The sequence below is a fragment of the Mesoplodon mirus genome (genome assembly GCF_964341445.2).
Source record: "Mesoplodon mirus genome assembly, chromosome: 16".
Classification (NCBI taxonomy): domain Eukaryota; kingdom Metazoa; phylum Chordata; class Mammalia; order Artiodactyla; family Ziphiidae; genus Mesoplodon; species Mesoplodon mirus.
The window spans coordinates 63,829,149-63,847,843 of NC_138992.1; the positions used below are offsets into that span (position 1 = coordinate 63,829,149).

The following is an 18,695-nucleotide window of genomic DNA, read 5'->3' on the forward strand; positions in this document are numbered from 1 at the left end:
GCATATTGAAGTGTGAGCCTCAACTGGCCACGCCATTAAATTAGAGTTTCATATCCTGAGTGACAAGAGATAGACTGGAAAGGCTCAACCTCTAGATAGAATTCTTCTGTGAAGTTGAAACACAGAACATGACAGCTTTCTTCCTGGGGTTTTCTTTTCTTTCTTTTTTTTTTCCTGAGATCATTTTCTGCCTCTCTTCTTTGATGTTTTTGCCTACAGAAAAAAAATTTAAGAAAATAATGTTTTAAAAATCACATTGGACTTTGTAGTGCCAAAAAAATCTGTATTAGGCAAGTCCGAACAGCGTCTTGGTGCCCAGGGCCAGTATATGCTCCTGAAGTCTTTATACACTGCTTTCCTTCAGGAGATAATAATCTCCTGTAATCTGTTTTTGAATGCATCCTCTTAGAGTTCATATCAGTTTTTTTCTCTGCCTTTTATATAACATTTAAAAGAGGCAGATTTTAGAAAAATAATGTCTTTGTCCCTATAGCTGTGTGAGCCCAAAACTTTGCAAGTACAGTTCTGTCTTCTAAGAACTGAAACATATACACATAGCATCTACCACGCAGTTTCCAACACCAGCCCACTCTGAAAATTAGTATTTCCTGGTTTCTCCATCAAAATTATATCATCGTAGCATTCAGCTTTCACGGACTTTCTTCTCAGTTGCATGCCTCAGTCGCCTTCATCTCTTTCGTATTCCTTTTGTTCCTTTTGAGGTTCTCTAGTTATCAACAATTCAGTCTAATCTCAATTTGGTATCAGCAAATGGATAAAATCATATTCCTAAAATTTTTAGGAGAAATAACTGGTTCAAGGTAACAGTGCTTTGAAGTTGCTGCATTTCTAGGTTCTGGTATCGTTGCAGTGGAGAAATCATTAAGCTTCTTGTTGCCCCTTTCTATGGATTTTGAATGATTCGATTTTGTGAACATCCCACATTAGGTAGAACTTTCACACTTGAAAACAGTTATATGTGTATGTATTTTACTATCAAGATCTTGCACAGGTTTTACAGTTTTGCAAAACCTTGGTTATTCCCCCCTTCAAACCATAAAACACGTTAAGATGTGTCACGCTGGGACTCTGCCGTACTTTCTCTGTGGGTGTAATCAAGGCCGCCATACCACGACCACCCAAGAAGCAGCGACAATAAAAACCCTGTCCCATCTCCCTCTTACAATATTGTTTCCATTAATTTGAAAAGTAACGTGTTTTGAAAAGGGAAGCAGCAGTTAAAACCCAAATGAAAGTACAAGTATACTTTTAACTTCTCGACCAATCTAATATTTTAAGAATATTGCTTGTTTAATAAATTGTTTTTTAGAGAGAACAGGGACCTTAGAATCAGATCGGGTGGAGGCTGGGTATGAATCCTGGTTCTGTCTCTTACAGACTTTTTGAACCTGGACAAATTATTTTCTCTCTCTGCGACTCAGTTTCCTCACATAGAATTTAGCAATCACAACATCTAGGTTGCACGGTTGTTGAAGAAATTAGGAGCTACGTAAATGCTCCCAGCAGGTACTCATCACAGTAAGCGTTTAGTACGTATTCAGTAAATATCTTTCCCACATTCAGTGGGAAGGCACCTTTTTTCTTCACCTATGCTCAGATCTTCATACAGTGAGCTCTTCCTTCAGATGGAAAGCAGGGGGAAAAAAAGTGGGGAAATGGTTATGAATATGCTCCCCTACAGGGTCATTTGAAGAAAGTCACATTTTTTCTGGGGCCAGAGGACTCCGCATCCACCGACAGCTCTGTGTGGCCACCTTGGTTTCTCTCAGCAGCTGGCAGCCAGCTAAGGTTCAAGAGCAGCACGTAGGTCGGATCGGAACCCTTCCTTCTCCCTCTGTGTGTGTCCACCCACCTAACTGTCAATCAGTGTAAATAGAATCCAACCATCATCTTTACAGCGTCACCCAAACTTAATTTGTATTGCAGTCGCAGCTATCAGGCTGAATAAAATCCTAACTGTCCTGAAGAGTTAAGCTGGATTGCGTGAGGTGCAACTAAAGGCTCCACAGTCGGGAAAGCGGGCTCCTGTGAAAGGAACCCGCCAGCGTCCAAAGCTCAGGCAGCTCAGCCAGGCAGGATGGGCTCTTTCACTTGAGTCTGCTCGGTCATCAGCTGCTCCTCACGCTTCCGTAGGCTTGGGAACAAAGGCAGAGGATGATGGATATTTTTAAATGGCCTAAAGGATGGGGTTTTGGAGGGGGTTACCAGCTATCTAAATGATGAAACCTCCCTGGTCTGTAGCACTTTCCGAGACCTGTGTTTGGTAGACGCTACCTCTCCAAGAGCGTCACACGGCAGTGCACCTTGGTAGCAGACCAAGTGCACACAGAGTCTGCACTTCAACCATGACACCAGCTTTTTTTTTTTTTTTGCTGTACGCGGGCCTCTCACTGTTGTGGCCTCTCCCGTTGCGGAGCACAGGCTCCGGACGCACAGGCCCAGCGGCCATGGCTCACGGGCCCAGCCGCTCCGCGGCATATGGGATCCTCCCGGACCGGGGCACGAACCCGTATCCCCTGCATCGGCAGGCGGACTCTCAACCACTGCGCCACCAGGGAGGCCCGACACCAGCTTTTTGATATTGAAGTGGGGTGTTTCTTCCTATGTGATATGATGCTGGTAAATGTGGAAAACATCTGGCGTCTGTAACTTACAAAGAATAGTCATAAGTAGTGAATAAACTTTTTTCCTAACTGGGAAGACTAATATTGCTTCTATTTCACAGAAGAATAATAAGTAATATGAAAAATACAAATGATTTAATTATGGATTAGTGAGTCCAGTTTCACACTCCTTAGCTAGAAACTTAAATTTTAAAATTCCTATGGAAAATACCTGGCGATTCCTGTGCTCTTAAAAAATAAAATTGAAGCATAAAGTGACTGAAACGTGAGGGGAGTTCTAATGATTAATACATTTCTACTGCCCTCTTTGAGGTAGTATCTCCTCTATTACCCCAACACTTTTTGTTCTTTTTTCTAAAATAATAATCTAAAATGAGTTGTATTGTTTGGAAAACATTTGTCACTTCATTTAAAGCCTCTTTAGTGTAGCATATTTTTTCATAAGATTTTTTTTCTTTATAGTATTTTATTTATTATCATTTATTTTTGGCTGCACTGGGTCTTTGTTGCTGCGCGTGGGCTTTCTCTAGTTGCAGCGAACGGGGGCTACTCTTCGTTGTGGTGCGCGGGCTTCTCGCTGCGGTGGCCCGCGGGCTCCAGAGCTCAGGCACAGCGGCTGTGACGCACGGGCTTAGTTGTTCCGCGTCATGTGGGATCCTCCCGGACCAGGGCCCGAACCCGTGTCCCCTGCAATGGCAAGCGGGTTCCCAACCGCTGCACCACCAGGGAAGCCCAGTGCAGCATATTTGAGTATAGGATGTACTTATCAGTCAGTGGAGAACTGGTTTCACCCATTTGTTATTATTTTTCTGACCGTGAATAGCAATAAGAATGAAAAGGTATATTTCAAAAATTCACATTGGTGCAGGCTAGATTGGGGGGCGGGGTTCCTTGTTGAATCAGGCAACCTAAAAGATCGTCTGGTTTCTCATTGTGATTATTCTAATGATTTAGTTTAGATTGTAGTGCCCGTATGAGAACATTGGGATTACGGATTGGTTCATACATGTAAATTTCCCCTACAATTGCACATAGCATCAAAAAAATAAGTATTTTAAGAGAGGGGGTGGGGCAGTGGTGTGCTGGAGTCAGCTGGTTATCAAGCAACGAGAACCAATTGTTAAATTTCAAGAACTTTATAAGCCACTTGATAAGCACGGCCATTATTAAAAATTGTTTAGACGTACAATTAAATTATATTTAAAAACACAAAGGTAAGGAAAACTAAAACTCATCATTTCCTAATCATTGTACTGCATTTTACTATTATCTATGCTCTAGCGGCCTTTTGTGTCTTGTGTCTACATGATAGAAACACTAGGTAGTGGTGGTTACTGCGAATCTCTAATTAACATCTAACATTTTAACATTAGATAGACATTACATGCACACATAAAAAATATTGTCCACTTCAGCAAAAAAGTCACTTACAAACTGACAATTGAATTTCTACGTTCGATATCTTCTTCATGTATTTTCATTATTTCACTTTTGTCTCATTAACTTAAATGAAAATTTCAAACAACATTCATGTCAGAGCTATATTCTTTCATCAGCTATAATTATAAGTTATAATTATAAGTTAGCTACAAGATAAGAAATCAAAAAATCAACAAACATTCTATTAGAATCAATTGGCTGTCTGGAATTTACAATAAAGGGTGTTGTATATTTTATTATCATTTGTAAATTATATACTCCACATACTTTGTACTAGTAAAATTTGTAATCAACATTATGTAATCAACATTACTATTTTTTCCCCCAAGGAGCTGGTTTTTAAGCATTTCCCAGTATACCACTGGTGGGCATAGGAGGTTGTATTGTAAATGTAGGTGCGTCAAATTCATGAACTCATTATTTTAAAATTCAAGGGAATAGCAGTGGAAACAACCTAATTCTAGCACATAAGAGTAAAATGTAGAGCCCGTTAAGATTATATTTTTCCTTCCAGTTTTTTTCCCCCCATGTTAAATACATGAAGTTCTTGTGATGGAAATTCAATTATTCAAAGCTGACGCCTAGGTGTGAACTAATAGCTGTCACCAAGCAGAGTGAGCAGAAGGGCTCCGATATCAGATCCCTTCCAGGGGTAGGATGTCTGCAAATCAGGCTTTGGGGTGATGCTTCCAGACATTGTTTATGTTCCATGTGATGAAATCATAGGGTGATGGCAGAGTCATCCATTGCCCTGGAAAGGGTAGGCGTGCCCTTGTAGACACAGTCATACTGAAGTCAGTGTCATGGATCGCCAGTCAAGTATTTATGACAGTACTAACTCTTGATCAGTTGGAGAATGAATAGGAGGAGACCGATGACATATGTGTTCTAAGTTTAAAAAAAACAAAAACAAAAATTAGTGGCCCTTTATACACTCCATATAGTTTAAATTTCAACTGTCAACTTCTTTTTCATCCTGTTCTTCTAAAGGTGCTGACGATAATTAAATGGACAAAGTCAGGCAGCCGGATGTAAAAGTGGGCCAGCAGTGTGGACTGTGTAATAGACCAGCGCGAGCACCAAACTGAGTTGGCAGAATACGTTAATCAATATAATGAGCTTATTAAGAGCACAAGGGTTCTTTAAAATCAGATGAACGCGGTCTCTCTCTTCACCACAGTGTCCAAATAGCCCAGCATCTCTGGGCCTTTACTTCCTAATCTGTAAAAAGGGGATGATAACGTCCACTACACATTGCTCGTGTGGAGACTGTGATCAACGTGTTTATAGAGGGTTTAGTCTAGTGCTTGGCAGGTAAGGAGACTTAGCAGTAGTTATTGCTCTTCTCACCATGGTTTCTGACATCTGGACTTGGAGTCCTCATCCAAATGAATCTAGGTTTTCTTGCTAAGGATTCAGTATTGATAAGGAAACAAGTCGTTTTCGGATGTTTTCTCTGTTATGGTTGTAAACCTTAATATTCTGATAATGTTGATTCTTTTTATTGTAATACAGAAATAAGTAAACAGAGCTATCAAAACTATCCATTCAGAGACAGAACTCAGAAATGTAGTGCTTGGGGAGTTCCCTCGTGGTCCAGTGGTTAAAACTTGGTGCTTTCACTGCCGGGGCCCAGGTTCAGTCCCCAGTCGGGTAACTAAGATCATCCCGCAAGCTGGGTGGCATGGCCAAAAAAAATGTGCTTGGCGTGACCCTGGCTGCACCCCTCCCCCGGCTCTGTTGCCCCTGCTGCACCCTGTAGGCTCCTTCTCGTCCCTGTTACCTGAGTGACATTTTTCAAGAACCTTTAAGGAGAACTAAAGAGGGCTGGAGTCATGGCACTTTTCATTTCATCCTTACTTACATCAAGACAGGAACGAATCCGGCCCTAGCTTATTCTTCTTTTTTTTTTTTTCTTTTTTTTTTTTGCGGTACGCGGGCCTCTCACTGTCATGGCCTCTCCCGTTGCGGAGCACAGGCTCCGGACACACAGGCCCAGTGGGATCTTCCCAGACTGGGGCACGAACCCGCGTCCGCTGCATCGGCAGGTGGACTCTCAACCACTGCGCCACCAGGGAAGCCCCCTAGCTTACTCTTGAAGATTTGAAACTGTTACAGGGTTCCATGCATCTAGAGATAAAGCAAATTTTACTTCCTTGTTTGAGAATATCACCTGTGATCAGCAGTATGTCCTTGACATTGCAGTTTTTAATGAAAATAAAATACTTTCCCCCTGGTATGCATATAGTTCACTTTCGTATTTTCATGTGGATTAGTGGTTCATACTATTAATGAAATCCTTAAAATGAGTGAGCAGGGTGGAATTCTTACTTTCGTTCCTCCTAGGAGCCCCTTGGTTTGGGGTTTTTTGGTTTTTGGTTTTCTTCCCTGAGTATATGGAAGTTTTTTTGTATTTAACAGCTTTCAGATGAAGAGGATTTAAATAATTTAATGTGCTCTAATGCTTTAGGATTTTAACAATTTATGACATGAGCTCTCATTTCAAGACTTAAACTGGCTTCCACACTCTAATGGAAGTTAGGCATCGCTTGTTTTCTTGCTCACCTTGTACTGTTAGGGAAAGAAATTCGGACACCCTGCTGTCTGTATTGATCTCACTCAAGAGCAAACATTCATTCCATAAAATTTTTACTGAGTAAATACTGTATGCAGGGCATACTATGCATTCACTAAGGGGGAAGGAATCCAGCAGTCAGTAAGTACTTGGTTCTTTTCCTTGGAGCGTTCACTCATCTGGAGGGAAGTCTGCTTGTACGTGGGCAGCTGTGGAACACAGGGACAGTGGGAATAAGTGTAATTACCGATGCTGGTACAGGCTTCAGGGAGGACAGTGAAGTCGACGTGGGCCTTGCTGTCAGTGTAAGATCTAATAGATGAGAGAGCAGGGGCCGGGGGGAGGAGAGAGACCTTCCAACAGGGAGCAAAGGCACAGGAGCCCTCCGTGGCCGCCGGTGTGTGCGAAGTCGGACTGTTCAGCCACAGTAAGATGTAGTAAGATGGATTGAAGCATTTGGTTGGATTTGAGGCTGAAGAGGGCAGGTCAGAGCCAAATGGGACAGTCAGCACAGGACCATAAGCAATTTTGAAATTTGGAGAAGGTGACGTAAAATGAGAAAGTCCTAACTATCTCCAGCAGAATTCACTTGACGTCGCCTACTATGGTCTCCAGACTCTAGAGATACCCTGTACTAGGAAGGGGAAACTTTTTTTTTTTTTTTAATGCGGCTTTCTTGGGATTCCTGGGGGCGGGGAGTGGAAGGCACATAACTAACAAGAAGAAGAAGAAGAAAAAACTAAGTGAAAACATGAGAACAATAAAATGTCTCATTCATCTGTAAGAAACAATACTTTATTTCAAAAGACTTTCATGGGACTTCCCTGGCGGTCCAGTGGTTAAGACTTCGCCTTCCAGTGCAGGGGGTGCGGGTTCCATCCCCGGTCAGGGAGCTAAGATCCCACGTGCCTTGGGACCAAAAAGCCAAAACATAAAACAGAAGCAATGTTGTGACAAATTCAGTAAAGACTTTAAAATTGGTCCACATCAAAAAATGTTTAAAAAAAATTAAAAGCCTTTCATTTATTTTTATAACTTGTTGAGGGGACTTAAAAGGAGCAGGAGGAAATGAAGGGGAAAAACGACAGATAAAAAGGCAGTAAGACCCGCAAAGACCAACAGAGAGCCTGGCAGATAGAGAAGGCTGGTAAACATCCTCAGAAGCATGCGTGTGCAAGTCCAAACACAAAGGTGGAGACCTTTTTAAATATAAAATTTTATAGTTTCTTATGGCATTTTCACTAATGACTTAAAAGCAGAGTCATTTGGCAGCTGTGGGCACGTAGATAGGGGCCCTTGGGCTGAGCGCGCCCCGCCCGTCCCCCACGTTGACCCTCCCCTGAGTGGTCCACGGGAGGTGCGTCAGTACGCCGCTGCCAACCCGCTGCCTCTGCTACCGCTCGGGGGCTTGGGAGTGTCTGCATCTTCCACTGTGCCCGGGGGAGCGATACCAGGCCTTTCCTCGGCGAGAATCGGCTGAAGATACTCGAGGAAACCCCCCTGAAAGGACGCCAGCTGATCCTCCTGCCCCAGGTTCACTGCCTACCAGGAGCCTGTGACAAAGTCCCAAAGAAGAACCTCACCGCAGCATCCAAGTCCCTGTGTGGTCTGTCTCCGGTTGTGCCATACTCCCCCTTGCTCTACCCTACAAACCCCCTGAACTTCCATCCCCTCGCCCACAGGGTATGCCGGCAAGTGCACTGCACGCATTTCCTGGCCTCCGTGCCTGCTGCCTGGAATGCTTCTCTCTTCGTCCCCCTCAGCTGGTTGACCACTACCCACCTTTAATAGGCCACTGGGGTGGGGTAGGCTTATTATAGAGCACCGTGAGAAGGCATCCAGGCTGGATGAGGGTAGAACCTCCAGTGGCCAGGGCCCTTCACCAACACCCCACGTCTGGCCGTCTGGCCCAGTGCTGTGTTCCTGTATCCCGTCTCATCAGTGTGTCTACCCTAAGACTGCTACCCTGTTGCAAATTGTTGCTACCACAGACTTGTGTGTTTCTTCTTTTGTGTCACTGGGACTCTTTCCTGCCTTTCTGGAATGCCTCCCTTTCCCTGTTGCTGTCTATTCCCAGTAGAGTCCTACTGTTCCTTCTTCAAGGCCCATCTCAAAGCCTGCTTTTTTAAACAAAGAACTTAATTCCCAACCAATATAGACTCATGTCCTTTGAATCTCCTATCATTTCTTGTCCTATCTAATCTTATTCTGATGAGGTTTTTTGTGGGCTTTTCTTTTTCTTCCCCAGTTGAATGACAGACTCCTTGATGGCAGAGATTGTATCTAACGCGTCACTCACACCTGCCGCAGTTCTGAGCACAGTGTTTGTCTTATATAAAATAAATATCTGTCACATTTTTCTGATGCCAGCCTTCATCTAGCCTTGTATAATGGCTTTATATTGGGGGGAAAGAGCAGCCTAAGTTAAAGAACTTGAAGTTTTTATTCTAACAATTGGGTGAGTACATTCTCTTCCTTATACAGGGTTGATAAATTACAACTTCTCTTGTAATAATAATATTTAATAATATTTTTAATAATTATTTTTAATGATTATTTTTATTATGATCTTTAATTAACGTGGAATATGTTCCCTAACAATTTTAAATAGACGTATTGTATCCGACTAGAATATATAACAGATAGAAAGCATAGTCACACTTTATGCTAGTGCTGTGCAGATACTGGATATATTGGTTTTGAAACAACTTATATCTAAAGATTTTGTCATATACGTTTAGATTTCCATGAGCTAAAGTGTACATCTATTCATTCTTCTTAGTTTGAAGAATGATGTAATTTTAAAAATTGAAGTATATTACAGTTTTGTGTTAGTGTCAGGTGTAAATTACAGTGTTGTGTTAGTTTCAGGTGTACAGCAAAGTGATTCAGTTATACAGATACATATATCCATTCTTTTCCATTATAGGTCATTACAAGATATTGAATATAGTTCCCTGTGCTATACAGTAGGTCTTTGCTGTTTATTTTATATATAGTAGTGTGTATTTGTTAATCCCAAACTCCTAATTTACCCCCCCCTTCCCCTGTGGTAACCATAAATTTGTTTTCTATGTCTGTGAGTCTATTTCTGTTTTGTAAATAAGTTCATTTGTATCACTTTTTTAGATTCCACATATAAGTGATATCATATGATATTTGTCTTTCTCTTTCTGACTTCTCTTAGTATGATAATCTCTAGGCACATCCATGTTGCTGCAAATGGCATTATTTCATTCTTTTTTATGGCTGAGTAATATTCCATTGTATATATGTACCGTTTCTTCTTCTTCCATTCATCTGTCAGTGGGCATTTAGGTTGCTTCCACGTCTTGGCTGTTGTAAATAGTGCTGCTGTGAACATTGGGGTGCAATAATGATGTAATTTTTGAGAAGTGAATTAAATATTTGGAGTGTTGTAAGGAGAAGATAACAAGAGTTTCCAATTATAACTTACTCACTGCGTGTGTGTGTGTGTGTGTGTGTGTATAATTCACTATTTAAGATTAGAAGTGGCTGAATACAATCAAATTTATGTGTAGTGATTTTAATATAGGAATAGATTAAAAATATAGAGCCTAAATACCACTATTTGACTCTTCTTTTTATTGCCATTCTCTGGTTGATGTAGGCTTTAAAGTAGATTTTTCTTCGTTTTTTTGTTCTTTGGGTTTTCTTTGTTTCTCCAACCTGTTGCCCTGGTAGCACAAGGAAGCGGGAAACGTGGCTGCCTTTGTGTGCTTCAGGTCCAGTTAATTTTCAGACTGAGATGGACTATACAGTAATAAATTATTATACAGGCAACTATTTTAATAGGTCCTTCCAAGGAGACTTTTTTTTTCTGGTTTGATGAGTTTTTAATTGTGGCAAAAAGTATATAACATAATCTTACCCTCTTAACAATTTTTAAGCGTACATTGTTGCATTGTTAATTGTGTGCACACTGTTGTACAACAGACTTAGAAATCTTTTGTCTTGTGTGATGGAAACTCTATTCCTATTGACCAGCTGCCATTTCCCCTCCCCACAACTGCTGGCAGCCACCTTCTGCTTTCTGTTTCTGTAACTCTGATGACTTTAGATACCTCATGAATAAGTGGAATCATGTAGTATTTATGTCTTTGTGGTTGACTTATTTAACTTAGCATAGTATCCTCAAGGTTCATCCATGCTATACCATATGATAGGATTTTCTTCTTTCCAAAGGCTGAATAATATTCCATTTTATGTATATACCACATTTTCTTTACCCATTCATCCATCAATGGACATTAAGATTCCTGCCACATCTTGGCCATTGTGAATAATGCCATAGTGAATGTAGATACACAAATATCTCTTGGAGATCTTGTTTTCGATACCTTTGAATATATTTACCCAGCAGGGTGGTTGCTGTGTCATATAGTAGTTCTATTTTTAAATTTTTGAGGAACTTCCATACTGTTTTCCATAGTATCTGCACCATTTTACAATCCTTCCAATAGTGCAGAAGTGTTCTAATTTCTCCACATCCTTACCAGCACTTGTTATTTTCTGGTTTTTTGCTAGTGGCCACCCTAATGGGTGTGAGGTGATATCTCATTGTGGTTTTGATTTACATTTCCCTGATGATTAACGATGTTGAGTATCTTTTGCAAGGAGACACTTTGAAAAGAATAAGTATCTAATTCCATATGACATCGCTGAATGCCTTTATAGTCAAGTGTCTTAGTATCATAAATTGCTGAATAGTTTAGGGCACCAAACATGACCATAAAAGCTGAGCATATGGGGAGGAGGTTCTGAGGTACAAGAAGGAAGATCTCTTGAGGCAAATCTGAAATCAGTAAGAAAATGAGAAATAACACAATGGCATTGAGATTTCCCTTTTAGACATTTTCCCTCGCTTTAGCCAGCTCTCACATTGCCCTAAAGAATGTTTCTTTCCCTGAAGCCTTTTACATTAAACCTCTTTATATAGGTTCCAGGCAAGGAAGAAGAAGTATGGCCTTCATCCATCCGACTTGTTATCTGTTGTCTGTAGTCGTGGGGTGAGCAGATCGAGGCAATCCCCATTTCTTTCCTCCTCTTATGACTGCTGTTCACTCTGAAATAGTTTAGTTCATTTCTACTTAGAAAATGTTCACCTTTTCCTAATTACTGAGTCATTTATCTCTCCTAATAAGTGTAGGAGTCCATTTTTAATCCTCTCATCTTTTCTATCACCCCTGCCCGGTGTTTTCAAAGTAATACTTCCAGGAAAAGAATGATCATGTTCTTCCTCTTAGCTTTGTTGGTAAGAAATGGAGACCCTTACAGCTTATGTTTTCCCGCAAGTGCAGAGTTGAGTGAAAATTGGCCTTCTGCAGTTTTGAGGCTTATTACAGTTGTTAGTTAGCTTTTATTCCAGAGTTAATCTTATCAGCACATCAGATCTTGAATCCTATTTTGTTTACTAAGAATGTGACAGTGAACGATAAGTCACAGAATATAAGAATTGCCGGTGTGCTTATAATAACTTATTGATTAAAGACTCTGGATGCCCATTAACTTTAACCTGAGAATTGATTTTAATTTAACCAGTTTTTATTGTGGTAAAATATACATAACATAAAATTGTTACCACTTTCAAGTGTACACTTAAGTAGCTGTGTCACTGTTGACCAGCTGTCCTCAAAACACTTCTGCTTTTGGTCTGTACTCTCTCCATGCTCGTTCACTGGCTTCCCTTCCTCATCTATCTCTTGACCTTCTTTCTGTCCCCAACTAAATCCCTTCCTTCATCGGTTTTACCTGTTTCCACCCTTCAGCTTTCACATCTGTGCTACATCCTGTCAGCTTCAGATCTCAGGCCTTTCCATGCCTCTCATTGCACAGATGCCCAGTGAGGGCCTTCCCCAGTCCCCTCTCCCCAGCCCTCGCCATTTCATCCTGCATCCAGATTTCCAGCCACCTGGTAGGCATCGCCCCTGGGTGCCCCATATCCCAGACAACCCAGTCTCTCCTCTGCCTCCTTAGCAGAATGGTGTGTCCAGTTCTCTGTGCTCAGTCTCAGGCCATGCCAGCACCACCTGTTTTGTGCTCATCTAGGCTAGAAACCTGGGTCCTGGTCACATCGACCTCCTCTCCCTCTTCACCATATGCAGCCAGCCAGTCAGCTCTGTCAGGTCCTCAGCGTGTCCTGTGATTATCTCCACCCCTTATATTTCCCATTTTTATTCTCAGCACCCTATTTTAAGTCATCTTTTGTTACCTTAACTCATCTCTGCTTCTCTACCTTCTATAGTTCATCCCCATTGCTACCAACATTGATTTCCTAAAAATGTGTTAGATATGTAACTCTTGTTCCAAAAACTTTTCGGTGAGCCTCTTCTGCCTACAAAATAAAGTAAAATGTCTTCACATGGTGTTCGAGACCCTCCACCATCTGGTCTCACCATTTTGGGTTTGTCACCTGCTATTACCTGTCTAGCCATTCTTCTAGGCAGACCTGAAGCCTTAATTACTCTTTAACCCAAAGCTACACAGCTGGTGTTTTCATTGTTCGGTAAAATACGTATTTCATTTTGGCATGTAATACAATAGTTTAAACTTAAAAAAAAAAACAACTCCCTGTGACCATGTAAACACTTTGATGGAAGAACCATAGCTTGTTCGTTCTTTCTTCCTTTCTTTCTTTCTTTCTTCCTTTCTTTCTTTCTTTCTCTCTCTCTCTCTCTTTCATTCCTTCCTTCCTTTCCTTTCCTTCCCTTCCCTTCCCTTTTCTTCCCTTTTCTTCTATTTTCTTCTCTTTTCTCTTCTTGCCTCACAGCAGAGCTTGAGAGATCTTAGTTCCCTGAGCAGGGACTGAGCCCAGGCCTTCAGCAGTGAAAGCACCTAGTCCTAACCACTGGACCACCAGGGAATTCCCAGCTTGTTCATTTTTATATCCTTCCCCTAAGCCTTGCACATATGAGATGCTTAATAAGTGTTTATATAAAATAATTGCCAAAAACTAGGGTTTAGAGAAAATGTCAAAGCAACATGAAATTCAGATTTTCTTCGGATGCTTTAAGAAGGTGTGAATAGAATAGTGGAGGGAAGAAAGATAGAAGGCAGTTAAGGACCATCATTAACTATTGTGTCTGTTTGAAACAGCACCACATGAAATAAATTCCAGTGGTGTCGTCTGGAAATGACCAGGGACTGTGCCACGACTGTACTTAAACATGACAATTTCTTATTAACTCACGATTATATCTGGATGCCCGCTATGTGTCACATACTGTGCGAGTTACCAGAGATATAAAGAGAAGCAAAACACTGTCCCTAAATCCAGGAACTCATTATTAAATATCATTAAGGCCTATTTAGAGTACCTTGTCCTCAGCAAAGGTTTATTCCCTTCTTCCTGATGTGAGAACTCACCCTAGAGGGAGACCTGTGGCTATCCAGCCTGGCCTGTGCCTACATTTAATAAGTGATAAAGCTGGCATTTGGGTCTAAGAAAAAGAAGAAATGATTATAGCAAGTCAGTAAGTGCTATGACAGATAGATGGATGTCGATATATACGTATAGCTAGATATAGCTATAAGGGAAACTGGGATAACAGAGAAGGTAGGAAAGAAAACTTTTTTGATCTCTAAGAATATATATTGAAGTCTACCATGTGGGTAATGTTTAGATAGATAAAGGTTGATATTAAGAATCAGATTCTTTATATCGAAGGCTACTGTATATTTTCTTTAGCAGTATTAAAGACATGTTATATAAATATATCCATACATACTATTTTCAGCTACCTTTTCATCCCTTCTGGAAGCCTGCTCTTTTCTTTTCTCTATCCCTGCTTTACCCAATTGCCAGACTCCTTCAGGGTTGATACCATGGTCTATTTTATAGATAAGGAAACTGCTTTGCAGAAACAGTTAGCAAGGTTGAGGCCTTAAAACTAGCAAATGAGGGGCTTCCCTGGTGGCACAGTGGTTGAGAGTCCGCCTGCCGATGCAGGGGACACGGGTTTGTGCCCCGGTCCGGGAACATCCCACATGCCACGGAGCGGCTGGGCCTGTGAGCCATGGCTGCTGGGCCTGCGTGTCCGGAGCCTGTGCTCCGCAACGGGAGAGGCCACAATAGTGAGAGGCCCGCGTACTGCAAAAAAAAAAAAAAAAAACCTAGCAAATGACAAGCTGGTGATTCTGAAGCCTGTGCTCTTTCTACTGTGTTCCATACCTACCTCTGAGAATGGTGGTCAAGTCTTCAACTTTACCTTTGTTTATTATGAGAGAAAATGTTGATCTACAGAGAGATTCCAAAAGCAGCACACTCAAAACCAAAATAAAGATTTATAATAGGTACTGCTGTGTCATTAGGGGTAGTTTTAACACGTATTATTCTTAGAAGAGCTTTTGATGATTGGGGATTGGGTGTGACTTCATTAAATATCTTAAACCTTATGGAGGCTACAGTCAAGGGCTATGAAGCATTGTAGGTTGAGAAACTATAACAACAAACGGCCCTTCTGGGTTATAAGTGCCTCTCCTCCAGGCTCCTGTGTGTTCTAAACACTATGCGTTTCTAACCAGGCTTCTTTGATTCCGGATAAATATCTTCAATACTGTCTTTTTCTAGTTATCTCAGCATCAAAGGATGAAAAGAAAAAGATGCTGGGAATTCCCTGGAGGTCCAGTGGTTAGGACTCAGCACTTCCATTGCAGGGGGCACGGGTTCAATCCCTGGTTGGGGAACTAAGATCGCACAGGCTGCACAGCACGACCAAAAAAAGAAAAAGAAAAAAGAAAGAAAGAAAGAAAAGAAAAAGATGCTAAGGTGTTGTTGACCAGAGAAAAGAATCTCTCATAGACATGAAAATCTTCTGAATACTGTTGCTCTGTATTCAGAGCATTCACATTTTTCCAAGAGGCAGATGACCAACATAAAATACATAGGAAATATGTTGTGAATTTACATTGTATACTTTCAGAGGCAGAATTACCACTAAGCTAATGAAGCTTAAGACTCAGGGCCTCGGGCTTCCCTGGTAGCGCAGTGGTTGAGAGTCCGCCTGCCGATGCAGGGGACACGGGTTCGTGCCCCGGTCCGGGAAGATCCCACATGCCGCGAAGTGGCTAGGCCCGTGAGCCATGGCTGCTGAGCCTGTGCGTCCGGAGCCTGTGCTCCGCAACGGGAGAGGCCACAGCGGTGAGAGGCCCACATACCGCAAAAAAAAAGAGAATCCCTTCTCTCTAATTGTATCAGCTTCTGGTCCTACAAAACAGATCTATCCCTATATGCCAGCAAAGTTTATAATATATATGAGGTCAGAAGCAAAAGGGTCAGCATCCACAGTGAAAATGAGGGCTCACACATGTCGGGTGCTGACTGGGCTGGGAGCTACTGTTTACATACACGATCATCCCACTTCGTCCACACAACACCCTGTAGGGTAGGTTTACTTATTAACTCCATTTTACAGAAGGGGAACCTAGGGTTTAAGTGCAAGAGTTGAGACTAGAGTTGAAATCCAGATTTCTACTGAGCTCCAAAGCCATTGTCTCCCAGTGGAGTTGAAAAATAGAATAAACGTGTTGCTGCCCTACTGTTTACTCTTGCTTTCTTGTGCCATTTGGAAGGAGTTGTGATGAGGGAATTGGGTAAGCATGTTATCTGTTGAATTTAAGATATCCTGCGACGTCGGGGCTTAGTTCCTGGGAAGAATATTTTTTGTAGATCCTTATTTCAGAAGAAGATGTACATGTTCAAGGCAGTTCTGCTTTTCCTGTCAGGAAAAAAAAAAATGATAAAAGATCCCAAGAAAATAGAAAGTTGCTGTCTAGACCAAAAATGACTTCCTGGTATTTAGCCAGAAAATTGGATACCAAGCTTGTTTCAGAACATCCATTTTGTACCCTGATGCGAGCAGATGAGTTGTGGTGCCAGAGTGAATGTTCCTCGTTTTCTCTGTCCACCTCATTTGTGCAGTGTAACCTCTGGAGAAGCAGCACTTCTGGCCTATTAAGGTGTCCACTCCCATTTCGGAGAGTGTATTGGGAGCAAAATAGATCTTACTGACAGTCACTGTGACCACCCCAATACTCATTGCATTGGTGACCAGAAGTAAAGTGAAGGAACGGGATCAGAGGGCTGTGTTTCACACAAGGGAACTCAGCTGCATTACAGGACTACACAGAGTGTGTTTTAACTTGGGTTCTGAAAAGGAAGAACGTGCAATGCAAACTTTCCCCTGGAAAATGGATTTTATTCGATTTCAGATATTTAGACTTAATATTTTAGATATCCGTAGCCGTTGGTAGCCTTACGTTTCTCATTTCTGTCAATCTGAACAAAAGAAAGCCCCTTTCAAACACGATCACGTAGAAGATTGTACCCAGGAGAGAAAAACTGTTCATTAAAATGGACTGGGATTCTGCGCTTACACTGTTAGGACCTTGATCACCTGTAATAGACTTAGACTCCTTTTGGGCCTGTCCGTTTTGGAAATAAGGCATTTTGCCTTGTGGAAGAAAAGTGAAACGCATAATGTTGATATTTGGCGTGGTGCTTCTTCCACTACATTCATGACTGAGGTACCTTTCACTCCCATTAGAGCCAGATGGGGGACATGGCAGAATCCCCGAGTCGTTTGGTGGCATGTGTAGCTTCTATTTCTGGAGACCCGAAGTACTTCTCAGTAGACTGGTGATTCCTTATTTAAGACTATCTACATTAGACGGGTATATGCATACCACCATTCTGTAAGATTCAAAGTGTTATACGTGATAGAGGGAGAAAAAGGAAAGGAAGAACAAAAAAGCAAGCCCTATTGGAACTGACATGAGTTTTCTTTACCAGCCCAAATTAAGTTCACCTTCTTAAGACCTTTTTTTTCTTTTGATAGGCTATCTTCAATTTGTAGATCCTTTATGTCAGATTAGAAAAAAAAATAACATATAGTACATTTTATTTGGAATATTATTAGAGAACTAAAATTGTCAGAAGTGAAAGAAATTATTTTTGTCTTTTTGATTATATGGATATATGTCTCTTGTGATTGAATTAATGAGTCTTTTTTTTTCCCCCTACTTGCCATGGTTTCTTTTTTTTTTTTTTTTTTTTTTTTCTTTTTGCGGTACCTGGGCCTCTCATTGTTGTGGTCTCTCCCGTTGCAGAGCACAGTCTCCGGACACGCAGGCTCAGCGGCCATGGCTCACAGGCCCAGCTGCTCCGCGGCATGTGGGATCTTCCTGGACCGGGGCACGAACCCGTGTCCCCTGTATTGGCAGGCGGACTCCCAACCACTGCGCCACCAGGGAAGCCCCGCCATGGTTTCTTAAGAAAGAAACACAGAACTTTAAACTTTAAAAACCATTTTTTTCCCCTAAGATTTATTTGTAAGTTAATTGTTTGGAATGGAGGATATTTTCCATCAAAACTGTACAGTTTTGGTGATGAGATTCCTGGACCAGTTCCATAAAGCCCATTGTAACCAATAATGCTTCTAACTAGAATAGTTCTTAATATATGAGGTATATACAGCTGTGTTTTAAATTTATAGTGATGGTGTAGAGATAAATAGGGTACAGATTTTTTTAGAAGCATTACTAAATTTATTGTAACCTTTCCTTTCTGTTACATGTCATTTCAAGCATAGATAACTGTCCTGTGAGGCTCCATGGACATTATTGATATTAAAAAAGAACTCTCGGGCCTCCCTGGTGGCGCAGTGGTTGGGGGTCCGCCTGCCGATGCAGGGGATACGGGTTCGTGCCCCGGTCTGGGAGGATCCCATATGCCGCGGAGCGGCTGGGCCCGTGAGCCATGGCCGCTGGGCCTGCGCATCCGGAGCCTGTGCTCCGCAACGGGAGAGGCCACAACAGTGAGAGGCCCGCATACCGCAAAAAAAAAAAAAAAAAAAAAAAAAAGAACTCTCTTACCCCAAAAGGTGGGAACCACTGACCCGATATTTATTACAGGGTGAAGGGTACTGTAGAGGCTAATCAGTCAGCACATACATGTATTTCCTGGGAGGATCCTGGACTTCCAGAGGCCTGGAGCATGGTTGCCTCTTCCTTCCTTT

At 41.7% G+C, this 18,695-nt stretch overlaps 1 protein-coding gene across 13 annotated transcripts in view; it reads left to right on the forward strand.

Annotated features, from left to right (window-relative positions):
* The window catches only part of NCOA2 (nuclear receptor coactivator 2), a 275,806-nt gene that overhangs the window by 183,239 nt on the left and 73,872 nt on the right, over window positions 1-18,695 (forward strand). The window lies entirely within an intron of this gene.